Genomic DNA, 17,644 nt, shown 5'->3' on the forward strand with positions numbered 1-17,644 from the left:
GCTGCCTTTCAAATAGGCCCCAGGCATGGGGGGGCCACAGCACCCAATTCCTCTGCCCCCCCCCCAACTTTCTTCGCTGCTTTAACGTACAGTCACAACCTGCTCCGCTGACACCTCTGACTCCTGAAAGCCCTAACGCTCCAGGGGAGCAGGCCATGCCCTGCCCTGCCCTGGCTGCCCCGGGTGTTACCTCGGAGGGAATCGTTCCAGATTCCAATGGGTGGCAGGTCCAGGGAAGAGCCTTATCTGGGGGGAGGCTGTACCAGACCCGCCCGACCCAGGCAGGCTCCCAGGTACTCTCTGCTTGGGGCTGATAAGGCTCCTTAGCAGTTTCTCTCCAAACAAATTCCAGTTCAAGACACCTCAGAGCTCCACAGCAGGGCAGCATCCCCAGAGCGCAGCAGGGCGGGGGTTAGGGGGAGCAGTCGGTAGCAGCCCCTCGTACGGCAGGAGCGAGAAGTGCCAGCCTCTCTGCACAGAGCAGCAGCGTTCAGCCTGGGCCAGACGTGCTGGGGTGATGGGTAAGAGCGGGCTCGGAGAGCCAGAGGGTCTGTGGGGCAGCGCTGGGCCCTTCTGCTCCGCACTAGGGCCGGGTGGGCGTGTTCAGCTGGGATTGGAACCCACCAGCACTTGTGGGTGCGAATGTGGGGCTGGAACGCAACGTGGGGCACTCCCACCTCGCCTGGGGGCGACTAGGGGGAAGGGCAGAGAGACACCTGGGCTGAGACCCCAGCTCCAGGGAGACAGTCACTCCTGCCCAGCCGGGTTAAATTGCCCAGCTGTGTGACAGCCCCCCCATCCCCGAGGGGTTCCCCCCCAACCCGGGTATGTCACAGCAGGGTAATGTGTGTATTGAACAGCAGGGGTTGCCAGAGACTGGCTGGGAGAGGCCTTTGGGGATGGAGGAAGCAGCACTAAGGTACATGCCAACCTCCCTACAGAGGAGGGGCCGTGCCCCGCAGGTGTGGGGCAAGGAACTGGGACACTGCGCGGTGGGTCATTGTCTAGCCCAGGCCCTTCCTAGCCGGAGGCCGAGGCCGAGGCATTTCCTTCAGGTCACCTTCCGCTGCAGCTTGGCCATGGGCCCCCATAGCCACTAGCCCAGCCAGGGATCCCAAGTGGGGATTGTCACGGCTGGCTCCTCCCTGCCGCCAGCAGCTCTTCACTGCCAGGGAATTCCTGAAATCCTGTGTGCCCTCCCCCACCCACCTCCTGGGGCTGTGAGTGCCCCCCCGGACAGCCCCCCCCGAGCTCTGAGTGCCCCTGGCCAGTCCCTCCCCTCAGCCCCCCCCCACTTCATGGGACTCTGAGTGCCCTCAGCCTGTCCCCCTCCCAGACCCTGGGGCTGAGTGACCTTGGCCAACCCCCGTCCCTTCAGGAGGAACTCCCAGTACCCACCCAGCCGCCACACCTCAGGGTTCCCCTCCCTGCGGCTCTGTGGCCATACCCCCACCAGGGCCGGCTTTAGGCCAATTCAACCAACTCCCCTGAATCGGGCCCCGGGCCCAAGCCCCGGTACGGTATACCGGCAAGAGCCGGTGCGCTGTACCAGGGTGGCCCGGCTTCCCCAGGGGGCAATTTAAAGGACCTAGGGCTCCCAGCAGGGGCCGGAGCCCCAGGCTCTTTAAATTGCTACCAGACCCCCACTGCTGGAGCCCTGGGGTAGGGCTGCGGGGCTCTGGGGGCTATTTAAAAAGTCCGGGGCTCTCGCTGCCTCTACCGCCCCGGCCCTTTAAATAGCCACTGGAGCCCCGCTGCTTCCCCAGGGCTCCCGCGGCTATTTAAAGGGCCGGGTCGGTAGAAGCAGGGGAGCCCTGGGCCCTTTAAATAGCCCCCAGAGCCCTGGGATAGCAGGGGACTCAGGGGCTATTTAAAGCTGCCTCTGCTGCACCCCGTCCCCGCACCAGCCCTGCACCCCCTGCCCTGCCCACAGCCAGCCCCGTCTCCAGCCAGCCCTGCACCCCCTGCCCACAGCCAGTCTCTGCCGCACCACCTGCCCTGTCTCCAGGCAACCCCTGCCGCAACCCCCCTGCGGCCCTACCCAAAGCCAGCCAGCCCCACACACCCCTGTCTCCAGCCAGCCCCGCACCCCTTGCCCTGCCTGCAGCCAGACCCTACCTCCAGTGAGCCCCTGCCCTGCCTCCAGCCAGCCCCATGTCCACTGGTGCCCTGCAGTTCCCAGGGCAGTGACCCTGCACACCTGCTTCAATGAGGAGGGCAGGGAGCAGCTGGGACCCACACATGTGCACACCACTAGCGTGACCAGACAGCAAGTGTGAAAAATCGGGACAGGTGGTGGGGGATAATAGGATCCTATAAGAAAAAGACCCAAAAATCGGGACTGTCCCTATAAAATCAGGACATCTGGTCACCCTAGCACACCCCCAGGGAGTGGCGGGGACCCACACACGTGAAACGGAGCTCATTAATAACCGATCAACAGCATATATGATGCAATGTACTTAATATATAATTTTATTATTTATACAGTTATGGAAAGTAAATAATACATGGAAGAAATGAAAGGCTTTTTTTTACATTATTTTTTTTGTCATCCCTGCCGGGGCCCCGCCAAAAATGTTTGAATTGGGCCCCGCCCTTCCTAAAGCCGGCCCTGCTGGAGAGAACAGGAGGATTCAGTCAGCAGGGGCTGCCGATCCGTCCCATTCACCAGGGCTGCCATCCTGCGGCTTCAGCATTAGTGGCTGGGGTGACTTGGGGAAAGGTCTCAACCTCCTCACATCCCACTTCACTGCTGCCAGAATCCCTCCTGCCCCCCCCCCCCGCCCAGCTACAGTCCCCTCCCTACCCAACCTGCATGGGGCTGGAGGAGAGGGGTCTGAGAACTTGAGCTGTGGATTGGAGGTGGAACAGCTGTCAGGGGCACGGAGAGGGAGGTGGCAGGAGCTCCCCGTACAAGGAGGGGGGTTGCCACTGGAGGTCACTAGGAAGGACAAGACTCCATCCTGGGGATCAGGAGGGGGAATCCATCCCTCAGAGGTGGGCAGGGGCTGGGTGGAAATGCTGCTGGTTCCAGGGGCCGTTAATCCCCCCTGATTCCTCCGAGGCGTCTGAGTCTCAGACAGGTTCTCGTTCCCTTGCAGCAGGAGGACGTCACGGCCAATGTGATGCGCCAGCTCCGTATCATGCGGCACTTGTGCCAGGTGCCCGAGGCACTGCAGGGCCTGTGCCTCTGCGGCCACCAGCAACTCCCGCTCCCTGCTGCAGGTACTGCTCTGGCTCTCTGTAAATGGGGAGCTAGTGGAAGGGGAAATGGAGCCCCCCGGCACTCACAGAAAGCTGATTACAGAATGAGCCCGAACTGAGAGGCACCATATCCGCCCCCGTAAAGAGCCAGACTTCAGTGGTGATACAGCCCAGCTGGGGTAGCAACAGGATTAAGAACGAGGTAGGAAGTTCAGAGCAGCAAGGAAAGCCTGGAGGGGAACTTGAGAAGAGAGGTTGGAAAAGTGCAGCAAAGAGAAAGGTGCAGACCTAGCTGTTGGGTCCAGGGCCCTGAGCTGCTATCAATGTCAGGGTGGGACTGGGTTCCCCTACCGGCCCCAGAGGAGGCGGCGTACACGCACCTGGAGAGGGTTCCCAAGCCCAGCAAGGGGGCTACAGGCTGAGCAAGTGCCCCAGCGATGGCAGAAGGACTTCTGTCTGTGGAAAGACCTCTTTGGACTTTTAGTGTGAGGCAAGCTGGGCCCCAGAAGGGTGGACTAAAGGTGGTGACCTGGCCGGAGTTACCAGGCAGAGAAACTGCCGTGGTGCTGGAGCGACCATGGATGGGGGACGCTAGCCCAGCGAGAGGGCTGTGATGCCATGCCTGGCTGCCGGGGGGCACCTAACGATGAGTAGATTCATTTATGATTGGCATCGTTGGCAGGATTGAGTTCCCCCTGTGATCCGTGAGGGAAGTTTCTCCAGCGGAGCACACTCCCTCTCAAAGCAGGGGGACCGGACATGATTGGTTGTAATTGCCAGCTGTGGGAGGGAGTGTGCAGCAGTGGTTAGTTAAGGGGCCTGGAAATAAGGACTGCTGGGTCTATTGGAGAGTGTCACTAGGAGCAGTGCATAAGATGAGGTGTCCTATCATGTTTACTCAGATCAGATTAGGACATAATAGAATGGCTGAAATAGTTTATTTTATTTGTATTGTATTATTTTGCAATTGTTAAGATCAGCATCTACTTAGCTCAGACTGAAGCATCTTATCTAATTTTTGAGATCTAAGTGTCTCCTCTTTGAGTGCGACGAGACAATTTAACACATTGTGACAAAGAATTTTCATTGCCACTTGTTATGATTTCAAGAAACAAACTGGTTTAGTTTGAATAGGATTTTCGGTCAGAAACGGTTTCAATGAAATTTCCCCACCATCTCGATTCCTGGGCTCTATCTCTGCCTTTCGGGGGGATGGGGGGAGGTTGCTGTCTGTTAGAACAGGAGTCTGATTTGGATAGGGATCGAGACCTCTTCAATGTTTTTAATGAAGTAAATACTAATGGGAATTGTGTGATCATGGGAGATTTTAACTTCCCAGATATAGACTGGAGGACAAGTGCTAGTAATATAATAGGGCTCAGATTTTCCTAGATGTGATAGCTGATGGATTCCTTCACCAAGGAGTTGCTGAACCAACAAGAGGGGATGCCATTTTAGATTTGGTTTTGGTGAGTAGTGAGGATCTCTTAGAAGAAATGGTTGTAGGGGACAGCCTTCATTTGAGCGATCGTGAGCTAATTCAGTTTAAACTAAATGGAAGGGTAAACAAAAATAGATCTGTGACTAGGGTTTTTTTTTTCAAAAGGGCTAACTTTAAAAAATTAAGGAAATTAGTTAGGGAAGTGGATTGGACTGAAGGACTTGTGGAACAGATGGATCAGACTGAACAGGTTCCAAACCTCTCGGAGGCTCTTACCTTCTAAACAGGGACGTCAGTTTTCTAGTAAAATCAGGAAAAAGAAAGGAGAAAACTCAAAAGAGGTTCCTCCTGGCGCTCACGTACGTGACCCCTAATACTCTCTCAGTCCTCAAAGAGAGACCTCGAGAAGGAGACTTGCTGAAGCAAAGCTACAGGGGACTCAGAGGTTTCCCTGGCCCTGAGCCCCTGTCCTGCCTGGCTGATGTCAGCATCTCTCTGTGAGGTCACCACCTCCCCAGCACCTTTGACCAATAGGCTGAGGTCCTGCAGAAGGCCTTTGTGATGTCACTGTCACACCCACCCATCCCCTGCAGTGCTAATGTCCTGCCACAGGCCAGACCCTTTGGAGGTTTGAGCTACTCTCTGGATCACCCCACTCAATGAGTGTTCATTCTAGGAAGCAAGCCGGCTAGACAGTAAAACAGCAGAGGCTGCTCCCAATGCTACACTCGGTTTCTCAGAAATGAGTAGAATTTATGGGCAGAAGAGACAGTTAGAGCATCTAATCTGACCCCCTGCATATCACAGGCCGTTCTGCACCATATGGGGCAGGCAGAGCTCTGCCTGGGCGCAGGGGGAATGGGATGGGGGTAGATCAAGGAAAGAGGGGAGGGGAATGGGTGTGAGGGAAAGAGCTCCTGTCCCAGATGAAGGAATTTGGGGGCAGAGGAAAGGACCCTGCTCCACAGAGAGGGGAGAGGGTTTCTGTGAGTGCCAGGGGGCTCCATTTCCCCTTCCACTAGCTCCCCATTTACAGAGAGCCAGAGCAGTACCTGCAGCAGGGAGCGGGAGTTGCTTTTGGCGTCAGAGGCACAAGCCCTGCAGCGCCTCGGGCACCTGGCGCAAGTGCCGCATGATACGGAGCTGGCGCATCACATTGGCCGTGACGTCCTCCTGCTGCAAGGGAATGAGAACCTGTCTGAGACTCAGACACCTCCGAGGAATCAGGGGGGATTAACGGCCCCTGGAACCAGCAGCATTTCCACCCAGCCTCTGACCACCTCTGAGGGATGGATTTCCCCTCCTGACCCCCAGGATGGAGTCTTGTTGTCCTTCCTAGTGACCTCCAGTGGCAACCCCCTTCCTTGTACGGGGAGCTCCTGCCACTTCCCCCTCAGTGCCCCTGACAGCTGTTCCACCTCCAATCCACAGCTCAAGTTCTCAGACCCCTCTCCTCCAGCCCCATGCAGGTTGGGTAGGGAGGGGACTGTAGCGGGGGGGCAGGAGGGATTCTGGCAGCAGTGAAGTGGGATGTGGGGAGGTTGAGACCTTTCCCCAAGTCACCCCAGCCAGTAATGCTGAAGCCGCAGGATGGCAGCCCTGGTGAATGGGACGGATCGGCAGCCCCTGCTGACTAGGGTTACCATACGTCCGTTTTTTCCCGGACATGTCCTGCTTTTCGGCAATCAAACCCCCGTCTGGGGGGAATTGCCGAAAAGACAAACCTGTCCGGGAAAATGCCGGCCGGGTACTTCCTTTCCCGCGGCTGCTCTGCTCCGCTCCTCCCCTCTCAGACTTTAAGAGCCGAGCTGCCCGAGCCAGCGCTACTTGCTTCGGGCAGCACCCCCCCTTCCTCCAGACCCCGAGCCGCCGGCCAGGCACTTCCCTTCCCGGGCTCCAGCTGAGCTGCTCCGCTCCTCCCCTCTCAGACTTTAAGAGCTGAACTGCCCGAGCCAGCGCTACTGGTTTCGGGCAGCCCCCCACTGCCTCCGGACCCCAAGCCGCCGGCCAGGCACTTCCCTTCCCGGGCTCCAGCTGAGCTGCTCCGCTCCTCCCCTCTCAGACTTTAAGAGCCGAGCTGCACGAGCCAGCGCTACCGGGTGGGCGCTTCCCCTCCCGTGCTCCAGCTGCGCTGGGGAAGTGCCGGCCGGGGGCGCAGGGTCTGGGGGCTGCCCGGCAAACCGTGAAGCCGGTAGCGCTGGGGCAGCCCTCTCCCCATGGCTGGGAGTGGGAGGGAGGAGGGGGCGGAGTTAGGGCGGGGAAGGAGCGGAGTTGGGGCGGGGCTAGGGGTGGGGAAATGGGCGGGGCCAGGGCCCGTGGAGGGTCCTCTTTTTTTATTTATTAGACATGGCAACCCTACTGCTGACTGAATCCTCCTGTTCTCTCCAGAATGGGTCCAGCCTTGCCAGCAGCAGGGCAAGCGTCCCCTGCCCATGTGCCTCAGCCCTGCCTGGTCAGACGCCATCACCCGTCAGTCCTTGGCCTCCCAGGCTGCCAGTGATGGGAGCAACTCTGGGTGGTGGCTCGGGTGACACAGACACCAGACCACTAGGAATTGGGTGCGGCCCTGTGGGACAGGAGAGTCTCGCAGAGGGCACTTGGGGGACTCTCCTGCCCTTCCCAAGAGCGATAGCACCCTGTCCTAAGAACATAAGTCTGGGATGAGGCAAAGCTTGTCATTAATTAGCCTGGCTAAAGAGCTGGCTGGAGCTGCTCCGGGGACAAGCTGGCTCGCTCCTGCTCATGGAGGTGAATTTATCTCCCTTCCCAGGAGCACCTGCTCTCCCTTTCATTCCCCACCAGGCTTCTTGTGCCAGGCCAGCGAATGGCCACAGGATGGGAATGAGCCCCAATCTCCTGAGTCTAATGCAGCTGCTCACCTTGTCCCCCATCAGCTGCTGGGTTTCCCCCAGGAGGGAGTAGGTGACAGGGAGAGAGACACACACACACACATTTGTCCTTCTGGTTGCAGGGCTTGTGTCCTTCCAATCCCATTGGTGGCTGCACAGTGGGCAGAGTCCTCGCTGCGTGCCCGGCCCAACAGAATTGCAGGGCGTGGTGTGGAACACAGAAAGAGATAGAGAGACTCATCCTCCAGCCGGGGTCAGTCTGAGAGAAATTGGCTGGGGTCCCAGTCTCACTCTTCTAGCGGGTGCCATTTCCCAGCTGGGTTCCTTACTCCTCTGGTGCAGCAGCAGCTGGTAGAGCTGGTAAACCCCGTCCCTGGCCTGCCGGCTGAAGTCCTTGGCTGGGTCACTGACGGACAGAGCCAGCTGTGCCATGTGGTGACCCATCCTGGGGAATTCCGCTGAGTTCTAATGGATGGGAGAGGGAGAGGGGACTCCATCAGCATTTTCCTGTCAGCTCCCAGTCCCCCCCGGGCCAGGACTCTCCTTCCCCTCAGCCCCTCTGCAGGGCCCTCCATGAGGACTTGCTTCCCCAGCTGCTCCAGGATGACAGGGAGGCATGAACCTGGAGCACAGTCCCCTTAAAAGCCCAGAGTCACCACTTAACTAGGACAAGAAGAACTTGACTCAAGCCAGGCTCACTCTCTGCTCTGACTCTGCCTCCCCAAGAGGAACACTCCTAACCCACAGCCCCTGCAGCAGCAGATCCTACAGCCCGTCGGAGCCAGATCACCTACGCCTGGAGTCAGGAAGCTGGGGTCAGAGGTCACTTACGTCAAACTCAGGGAGGGTGATGGTGAATCTGAGCAGGGCCGTGCTGCTCTTAACGGCCCTGGCTCTCTCTCGCGGCACCGTGGACACGATCCAGTAGTTAATGTGCTGTCGGGAAAGGAGGCATTGCACTGACTGCCCTGACCAAGGATGCCCACTTGGGGCCCGGCTAGGAGGACAGACTGGAAAATGGATCTAAGAGTGAAGGTAAAATTGTCCCCACCTCTCTCATCGGGCTCACCTCCAAGATGTACTGGAGCCTGTCGGTGTCTGGGGACTCTGCCAGCAGGTTCCCCAGCATGGCGTCCAGGAGGTCTGGCAAGACCCTAGGCAGATCCTGAAAGCAAGGGAGAGCCATGGGTCAGAGTTAGGGAAAGTGGGGCTACACCTGCCACAGGATGGGAAGTGGGGTCTCTGGGAAACACTGGTGAGACCCCCAAACACATATCCTGGCCTCTCTCATTCACATCCCACTGCAGGCAATTAGCAAGGACTCATGGCAGGATGACAGCTGGCTCTTCAATCCATGACTTTAGCATGATCTACCTGCACTTGGGTGGTGTCCTTCTCCATGCCCAGGGTGAAGACGGCGTGCAGGGCAGCTCGGAGGAGGTGGGTCTCCAGCTCTGGCTCCACGGCAGGTGTCATGGTGCTGGCAAGAGAGAGGAGCCGGTATTAGACTGTGCAGTGCGGGGATGGGACTGGCACCAACACGCAGGTGAAACTGCAGGGAAATAGGCACAGGCTGGCGAGAATGGAAACTGAGGCACCGAGCCAGGGAACGACAAGGCCAAGGTTTCTCAGACAGACAGTGGCAGGGCAGGAATAGCCCCTGTTCCCTGGACCCTGCTGCCCCTCCTGTATCTGATCCTGGGAGTGAGCCTCTCCCCAAAGCCGTTGCAATGTTACTGGAGTGAAAAGAACAGCCCAGCCAGGAGAGAGTGACCCTTCCCCGCACCTCTGCCAGAGGAGCCACCCTTGGGCGGTGACCTGGGAGTGGGAGGGGCAGTGACTCCCAGCCCTGCGCCTGAGCAGCACTGGGGTTAGGGGAACCGGGCCGGAGGGTCTCGGTACCTGAGGTTGCCCACAGCAATCAGGGAGTTAGCGAGGACGGCGCCGGGTGGAGAGTTATCAGGCAGCTCCTCAATGAGCTCCTGTGAGACCCAAAGGAGACAAAGGAGCGTGTGAGATTCGGGCCTCACTGACACTTCCCAGTGAGGAGATTACACAGCCAGGGCCCCACACAGCCAGCAGGATCCCCCCACCTACCCCCCGCTCCTCCGATTCCTGCCCAATAGTGACCACTCTCCGAATTTCTCCTCCTTGTCCCCTGAGTCCCTGGCTGTCCCTGCACCAGGGAGAGAAGGGGACAGGGTGATGCCTGCTGCCACTCGGGGGAAGGACAGGGGCACGGTGGGGCAATGTGTCCCCTTCCCACGACCGGGACCCAGGGCAGATCGGGCCCCACACTCCCCCCTCTCAGTGATGCCTTCAGCCCCCAACTCCTTCAGGAGCCCATAGCAAAGAGACCCCTCCAGACTGTCCTGGACTCCCTGAGAGGTGCCTCCCCCCAACTGGAGCACCAAGGACCAAAGTGGCAGCATCTAGTGTCAGTGGGGTTCATATGGCTCAGGCCTGACCCCTGGGCTGGGGACCCGCCCCCATAGCACTGATCGAGGGCCTGGGCCCAGGGAGTTCACAGCCCCGCCCTCACCTCTCCCTGAGCCCAGCCTGACTCCTCACCTGGAACAAAGCAGAGGCGCCCATCGGCCTCGCTGCTGCCCGAGTCCCAGGCACTGCTGCTGTCCCATGGGGAGCGGGCCGAGCTGCTGGTGGTGGGACAGGGATCCTCCACCTCCTGCCCTGGGGAGGCTGGAAGGTCCTCACTGACCGGGCAGGGCGATGCCTCCTGCTGGGAATCAGGGCTGGGCTCCTGGGGCTGGTGCTTCCCACACAACAAGCCCCAGAGTCACCCAGTCCGGCTCCCCTCCTGCTCTGGGTCCTGCCTGCCCAGCCGCATCCTGGCCCAGCTCCATTTCGGCCTGGCCTCTCCCACCTCGGTGCCTGCCCTGGGAGCGGGTTTTCCCCGCCAGAAGGCTGGGCACTTCCACCTCCTGGCCTGGCCGGGAGCTCCTTCCCCGCCAGTGGGGACGGAGGAGCCGCTCTGCTCCTGGGGAAGATGGCAGCTGCTTCCCTCAGGCTCTGGGGCCACCTGCAGAGCCTTCTTCCTGAACATCCTCAGGAGCCTGGCCATCCTGGAACCGAGCGGGGAGCGGGCGTGAGTCTGGGGTCAAGGCAGCCTCTCACTAACCAGCCTGTTTGGTCCCTCCCCATCCCTGCCCCAGCCAGAGCAGCTCTTGTCCCCCACAGGGGTGCACGTAATGCAATCTACACGCACTGGCAGGAGTTCATTGCATGATCTGCTCCCAGCATTCCCCCTCGTCACCCCTGGGGCTGCAATGCCCGGGGAGTCTCCTCCTTTTCCATCACTGGATTCAGTCACTTTGGACAAGCAGCTCCCTCCTGCCGTCCCAGGCCACACTCCCCGCCAGGCTAGAGAAGGAACAGAACCCAGGAGTCCGGACTTCTCCTGGGAAACCATTCCCCACGTCAAAGTCCCGAGGCAGAGCAAGGCCAGGACCCCTGCCTTTCCCATTGATTTCCATGCTCAGCAGCTCACAGGGTCTGGCCCAGCTCAGAGACGCTCAGCCTGGGGAACGGTCTCCCACAAGGGAAGGGCTGGGAGCCCCATTGCTGGGACCTTTCCAAACACACTGGAGACGGCTCTGGAGAAGCCCCTCCCCGGTCTGAGAGCGAGGGGCTCCTGGGGGCGGTTTGCAAATCCAATCTCCTTTGGGAGAGATTCTTTCCCCCTCTTTCTGCCTCTCCCCAGACAGACAGGGGACACCAACGGGGAACCCTAATGCTACTCACTTGCTCTGCTGACGGAGCGATGGATGGAGGATGTTCAGTGTCATCCTTCGCCCTTCTCCTCACTCCCCAAAGCCAAGGCAGGCTGGAGAGGGTGGTGGTGACCTGAGGAGTTACCCTGCCCAGCCAGCAGGCAATGTGATAGCACTGGGCGATCGACTGGCTGTGAAAACAAGAGTCTGTCTTATTGCCAAGGGACAGAGAAACTCGGCCAGCAGCCAGGGGTGCAGAACACTGGCTTAGTGCGGGGGTGACAGCGCCTCCGGGATCCTGACATCCCGGCACTTTACACACCTTCCTGGAGCCTCCCAACCCCCCTGGTCTGTAGGGGTGCGACCCCAACCCCACTGATGAGAACCAGGCCTGGGGCGGGGAAGCTACTGGCTCAGGGTCACACCAAGTGTCAGAGCCAGGGATGGGACCCAGCAGTCCTTATTTCCAGGCCCCTTCACTAACCACTGCTGCACACTCCCTCCCACAGCTGGCAATTACAACCAGGCCCTCATGTCCGGTCCCCCTGCTTTGAGAGGGAGTGTGCTCCGCTGGAGTGATTGGAGCAGGGAACTGGGAGTCAGGACTCCTGGGTTCCATTGCTGGTTTCCTATTGACCTGTGGGACTTTGGGTAAGTTCCTCCCCGCTCTAGGCTCTGTCCCCAGCAGTCAAATGGGGATTTCATACTTTCCCACTATTGGAAAGTGCTGGGAGAATCCCCCAGCAAAAGCTGCTCTGACAGTGCTAAGCAGCATCTGACCATTAGAGGTCGGAGCGCACTGCCCAGGAGAAGGAGTGTTTGGTTCTGGGCTGTTGGAGTACGGGCTTGCAACCATCTGTGCACACATATTATACTAATTGCATCTAGACCACATCTCCCTAGTTTGTTTGTGAGAATGTCCTTATTAACACCAAGATGGATCACATCTACTGTTTACTTCACTAGGCCCGTAACCCTGCCAAAGAAGGAGCTAGGATTGGTTTGGAATGATTTGTTCTTGACAAGTCCATGCTCACTAGTCCTAAGAACCAAATTGTCCTGTAGGTGCTGACAAACTGATTGTTTAATAAGGGGTTCCAGTATCTTTCCAGGTATGTTAATGGATGGGAAGACGTTCTTTTTCAGGGATCTCTGACGAGAACTGGGGCACAGCACTTAGTTTGTTGAGGCCATAAAATGGAGACAGGCACCTCTTCTCTTCTCCCAGCACCCCAGATACCTAAAAGGGTGGGACTCACATCCCTCAATGGGCTTAAAAAAGACAATGGTTACAATGTGGCCCCAACCATTTCTGGTTTCTGCAGACTAGATGTTTTAGCAAAGTTTAGAATTCCTTGGTGCTCAACACCGTGAAACTCCCCTTTCTCCTTCACAAAGGGCTTTAACGCCCCTTATCTCACCCAGGCTCTCGACTGCCCAAAGTTGGAGAATTGTCCCTGTTCCCACTGCAGAGCACCCCCCACGACACACACACAGAGTCCTCCTGGTGGTGGGAGGGGAACAGAGGAAAGGACAGAAGACGTAAGAGATGAAGAGAAAGGAGGAAGGGATGGAGGAAAAGGTAAAACAAAAAGAACAAACCCTAATGTCCCCAGTGATTCTAAGGGACAAAATCCCAGGTGAGGAATAAAATTCGACCACCTTAAGCTAGTGTTTTCCATGCCTAGAATTCAGCTGGAGCCAGATGCATCAGACTGAACAGGTTCCAAACCTCTCGGAGGCTCTTACCTTCTAAACAGGGACGTCTGTTTTCTAGTAAAATCAGGAAAAAGAAAAGAGAAAACTCAAAAGAGGTTCCTCCTGGCGCTCATGTACATGAACCTAAATACTCTCTCAGTCCTCAAAGAGAGACCTCGAGAAGGAGACTTGCTGAAGCAAAGCTACAGGGGACTCTGAGGTTTCCCTGGCCCTGCGCCCGTGTCCTGCCTGGCTGATGTCAGCATCTCTCTGTGAGGTCACCACCTCCCCAGCACCTTTGACCAATAGGCTGAGTTCCTGCAAAAGGCCTTTGTGATGTCACTGCCACACCCACTCCTCCCCTGCAGTGTTAATGTCCTGCCACAGGGCAGACACTTTGGAGGTTTGAGCTACACAAAGAGGAGACACTTAGATCTCAAAAATTAGATAAGATGTTTCAGTCTGAGCTAAGTAGGTGCTGCTTTTAACAATTGCAACATAATAAAATACAAATAAAATAGACTATTTCAGCCATTCTATTATGTCCTAATCTGATCTGAGTAAACATGATAGGACACCTCATCTTATGCACTGCTCCTAGTGACACTCTCCAATAGATCCCCATTCTCCACCTGCCGGGAGGTAGATAGGGCGGATTGTTATCCCTACTTGAAAGAGGGAGAAGCTGAGGCTGAGAAAGGAGAATTGACTTGTCTTAGGTCACACAGCCAGTCCGTGGCAGAGTTGGGCATAGGACCCAAGAGCCCTGATTTTCAAACTAACCATCGGATCTTGAATTTCAGACATTGAATGACCTGAATAAAGTGCTCTCAAGTGAGTTCCAGACCAGCAAGAGTTCATAGTAATTATTCAGCAAGTATTTTAGGAGAACTGGAATGTTAGAGAAAATAATGAACTGCAGAGACGCAGCAAAATTTGTCGAACATATGACTGGTTATGACTATTTACTTGGTCTTAAAAGAAAACAACAGGGACCTGAGTCTCCTCCCTGTCAATAACCCCCTGCTCAGCCAATCAGGGTAGAGACCGAGGGGCGGGAGGATGAGGGTTCTCACCAGAGAGCCCAAAGGATGGCCCAGGTCACCGCTGGGGATCACTGTCTGAGCACTATTTCAGCCCCACATTTTTCGGTGGACCTCCCACAATGGGAGTTGTAGAGCAACCCCCATGACACACACACACCCCTCCTGGTGGTGGGAGGGGAACAGGGAAAGGACAAAAGAAGTAAGAGATGAAAAGAAAGGAGGGAGGGATAGAGGAAAAGGTAAAAGAAAAAGGACAAACCTTAATGTCCCCAGAGATTCTAAGGGACAAAATCCCAGGTGGGGAATAAAATTTGGCCACCTTAAGCTAGTGTTTTCCATGCCTAAAATTCAGCTGGCGCCAGATGCAGCAGACTGAACAGGTTCCAAACCTCTCGGAGGCTCTTACCTTCTAAACAGGGACGTCAAATTTCTAATGAAATCAGGAAAAAGAAAGGAGAAAACTCAAAAGAGGTTCCTCCTGGTGCTCACATACATGAACCCAAATACTCTCTCAGACCTCAAAGAGAGATCTCGAGAGGAGACTTGCTGAAGCAAAGCCACAGGGGTCTCTGAGGTTTCCTTGGCCCTGCGCCCCTGTCCTGCCTGGCTGATGTCAGCATCCCTCTGTGAGGTCACCACCTCCCCTGCACCTTTGGCCAATAGGCCGAGGTCCTGCAAAAGGCCTTTGTGATGTCACTGCCACACCCACCCCTCCCCTGCAGTGTTAATGTCCTGCCACAGGGCAGACACTTTGGAGGTTTGAGCTACTCTCTGGGGATCACCCCGCTCAATGAGTGTTCATGCTAGGAAGCAAGCCGGCTAGATAGTAAAACATCACAAGCTGCTCCCAATGCTACACTCGGTTTCTCAGAAATGAGTAGACTTTATGGCCAGAAGAGACAGTTAGAGCATCTAATCTGACCCCCTGCATATCACAGGCCTCCTGTCTATCACAATAGCTACTTTTGGGGCAAACACATTCCGGAAAGGCATCTAGTCTTTATTAATGACATCAAGAGATGGAGAATCCACCACTTTCCTTGGTAGCTTCTTCCTGTGTTCAATCATCCTCGCTGTTGAATATTTGTGCCTTATTTGTCATAGGAATTTGTCTCTTTTCACCTTCCAGCCATTGGGTCTTGTTCTGCCTTTCTCTGCTAGACTAGAGAGCCCTTTAATCCCCAGTATTTTCTCTCCATTAAGGCACATCAACACTTCAATGAAGTCCCCTTCAATCTTCTTTTGATAAGCTAAACAGGTTGAGCTCTTTCAATAGCTCACTAGAAGGCATTTTTCTCCAGCCCTCAGAACATTTGGTGGCTCTTTGCTGCCCCAGCTCCAATTTCTAGGACCATCTTTTTCAAAGGAGGACACCAAGACTGGAGGCAGTATTCCAATAGCAGTCTCACTGCTGCTGTGTCACCTCCCTATCCTACTCACGGCTCTGCTCCTTCGTCTAATGATGGCTTTAGCCCTGTTCACCACAGCATCACACTGGGAGCTCATGTTGAGTGGCTTCTCCACTCTGGCCCCTAAATCCTTTTCAGAGTCACTGCTTTCCTGGATACACATCCCCATTCTGGAGGTGTGGCCGGCGTGCCTTGTTGCCACGCATAGGACCTTGCATTGGGCTCTGCTCAAACTTGTTTTCTTTGAATGGGTCCAGCTGGCCGAATGAGCCAGATCGCTCTGTATCACTGCCCTCTCCCCATCAGGAATTACCACTCTGCCTGTATTTTGTCACCCCCCAATCTTATCCGCAGTGATTGTATGTTTTCTCCCAATTCATTGATAACAATTATTTTAAAAAATTAGTCCTTGAGAGCTTCTTCAGACCCTTAGTACCCAGGACCTGCTCCCCACATCACAGTGAGAAATGCTGTCCAGCCCTGCTGGTACATAGGGGATAAGCACAGAACAAACGTACCTTTAGGAGCTGTGTTGTCCATAGGCTCTGAACAACATGTGGGGGTCAGCAGATTACAAACGCACGACAGACCTGTAGTGTAGACAGGTCCCAACTGTGTCTCGGTTTCCCACCCTGTAAAATGGGGAGAACAAACAAAACCTTGATTAGCTCCATTTGATAGCTGGGGAAACCGAGGCACCCAGCGGTGCAGAGACTCGCTCATGGTCCCAAAGCCAGGAATAGAAAACAGTAGATCTGATAGCCAGGCCTGGGACCTAACCCTGGTTTTCCTGGCCTTGCTGCTCTAAGTTTAGTCACAGCCTCCATGTCTTTTCCCCCGTGTCCCTTAACCCCACGTCACTGCAGAAGAGAGATTTTCTGGTAGCCAGCTGGCTCTCCTGCATGTGGATGTCGTTCCAAAAGACGTGCTCTGGCTCAGTCCCATGCTATGGTTGGCTGAAGGAACCACTTGGTCACATTCTAGGCCCTGAGTTATACAGGAGGGGCGACTAGATGCACATAATGGTCCTTTCTGACCTGAACCTCTATCAATCGCTACATTTTCTGCTGCTAGGAAGAGAACTCTGGACCTATTTTCTCTCATTCACTTTCAGTCGGAATAATTTCAATCCAGGCCAAAGGATTTCCTCTTCCATTGTGTCTTCAGCACCTTTGCGAGCAACCAGTTACTGTTACCCACAGGTTTCCAGTTTCAACCTGTCCCAGGGTGAGATGGCCAGGAAAGGGGTTGGAGCTCAACTGCACCTGGCCCAGGTGATGCAGCTCCCTAGGGTGAAGGGAATAAGTGTGGGGGTCACGTGACAAGACGCAGCCTGTGATTAGGACCCAGGCCTGCTGAGAGATAGAAGGGCAGCCTGTGCTCAGCCAGGAGAGAGACCCCAAGGGAAGCAGGCATGGGAGGGGCTTGGAGAGTCCTTTAAAGGTCAGGGACAAGCTGGGAAGGGGCCAGGTTGAGCACTAAGGACCAGGCCCTAGGAGGGAAAGACAGGGCAGTTTAGGAGATGGGGCAGATAGTCCAGTTGGTTTCGTCTCCCAGGACCAGACACCCAGAGGTGAAGGTGATTGTCGGGGCTTCTGTCCTTCTTCCCCAGTGTAGATTTGATAGTGGAGAAGACTGATGCCGTAAGGGGGAAGTGAGTTACCCCAAGGTCACCCAGTGAGTTTATATCACGAATGCATACTCGGAAGGATCCAATAGAAACATGGATTTTCCAGTCTCTTCTTTCTAGGAGTCCCCAGGGCTAAGGTAAAACCCCTGCTGCCCCTCCCCATTCTGCTCACCTCCAAGATGTGCTGGAGTTTGTCTGTGCTGGGGGGTGCTGTCAGCAGGATCGAGAGCTCGTCATCCATGTTCTCGGCGCAGGCCTTGCTCAGAGCCTGCCAGCGGAGGGAGACCAGGGGTCAGGAGCCTGCATTAGCACCCGTGTGCCATTGACCAGGAGCTGGCTGAGGTAAGTGCCGCCTGGCTGGAGCTCGCACCCAGAAACCCTGCCCCAGGTTGGAACCCCCTCCCACACCCAAATTTCCTCCCAGACCTCACACCCGGCACCCCAACCCCCTGCCCCAGGTCGGAATCCCCTCCTGTACCCTAATCCCTCCCAGACCCCACACCCCCACCCGTAGGGTTACCATACGTCCGGATTTTCCCGGACATGTCCGGCTTTTGGGGGCTCAAATCCCCGTCCGGGGGGAAATCCCCAAAAGCCGGGCATGTCCGGGAAAATCGGGAGGTCAGCCGGCCC

General features: G+C 56.2%; 2 long non-coding RNA genes across 2 annotated transcripts; both read right to left on the bottom strand.

The window, feature by feature from the left end:
* Positions 1-8,526: 8,526 nt before the first annotated feature.
* On the bottom strand, positions 8,527-9,581 carry LOC135977266 (uncharacterized). Its single transcript, XR_010594678.1, has 3 exons — positions 9,400-9,581; positions 8,872-8,977; positions 8,527-8,662 (listed from the first exon to the last, which is right to left on the bottom strand). It is a non-coding gene; the product is annotated as an uncharacterized LOC135977266 (long non-coding RNA).
* A 5,762-nt stretch (positions 9,582-15,343) lies between these two features.
* On the bottom strand, positions 15,344-17,338 carry LOC135977274 (uncharacterized). The gene is made up of 2 exons (XR_010594682.1): positions 17,184-17,338; positions 15,344-16,013 (listed from the first exon to the last, which is right to left on the bottom strand). It is a non-coding gene; the product is annotated as an uncharacterized LOC135977274 (long non-coding RNA).
* Positions 17,339-17,644: the final 306 nt, after the last annotated feature.

The sequence above is a fragment of the Chrysemys picta genome, chromosome 23, assembly GCF_011386835.1.
Source record: "Chrysemys picta bellii isolate R12L10 chromosome 23, ASM1138683v2, whole genome shotgun sequence".
NCBI lineage: Eukaryota > Metazoa > Chordata > Testudines > Emydidae > Chrysemys > Chrysemys picta.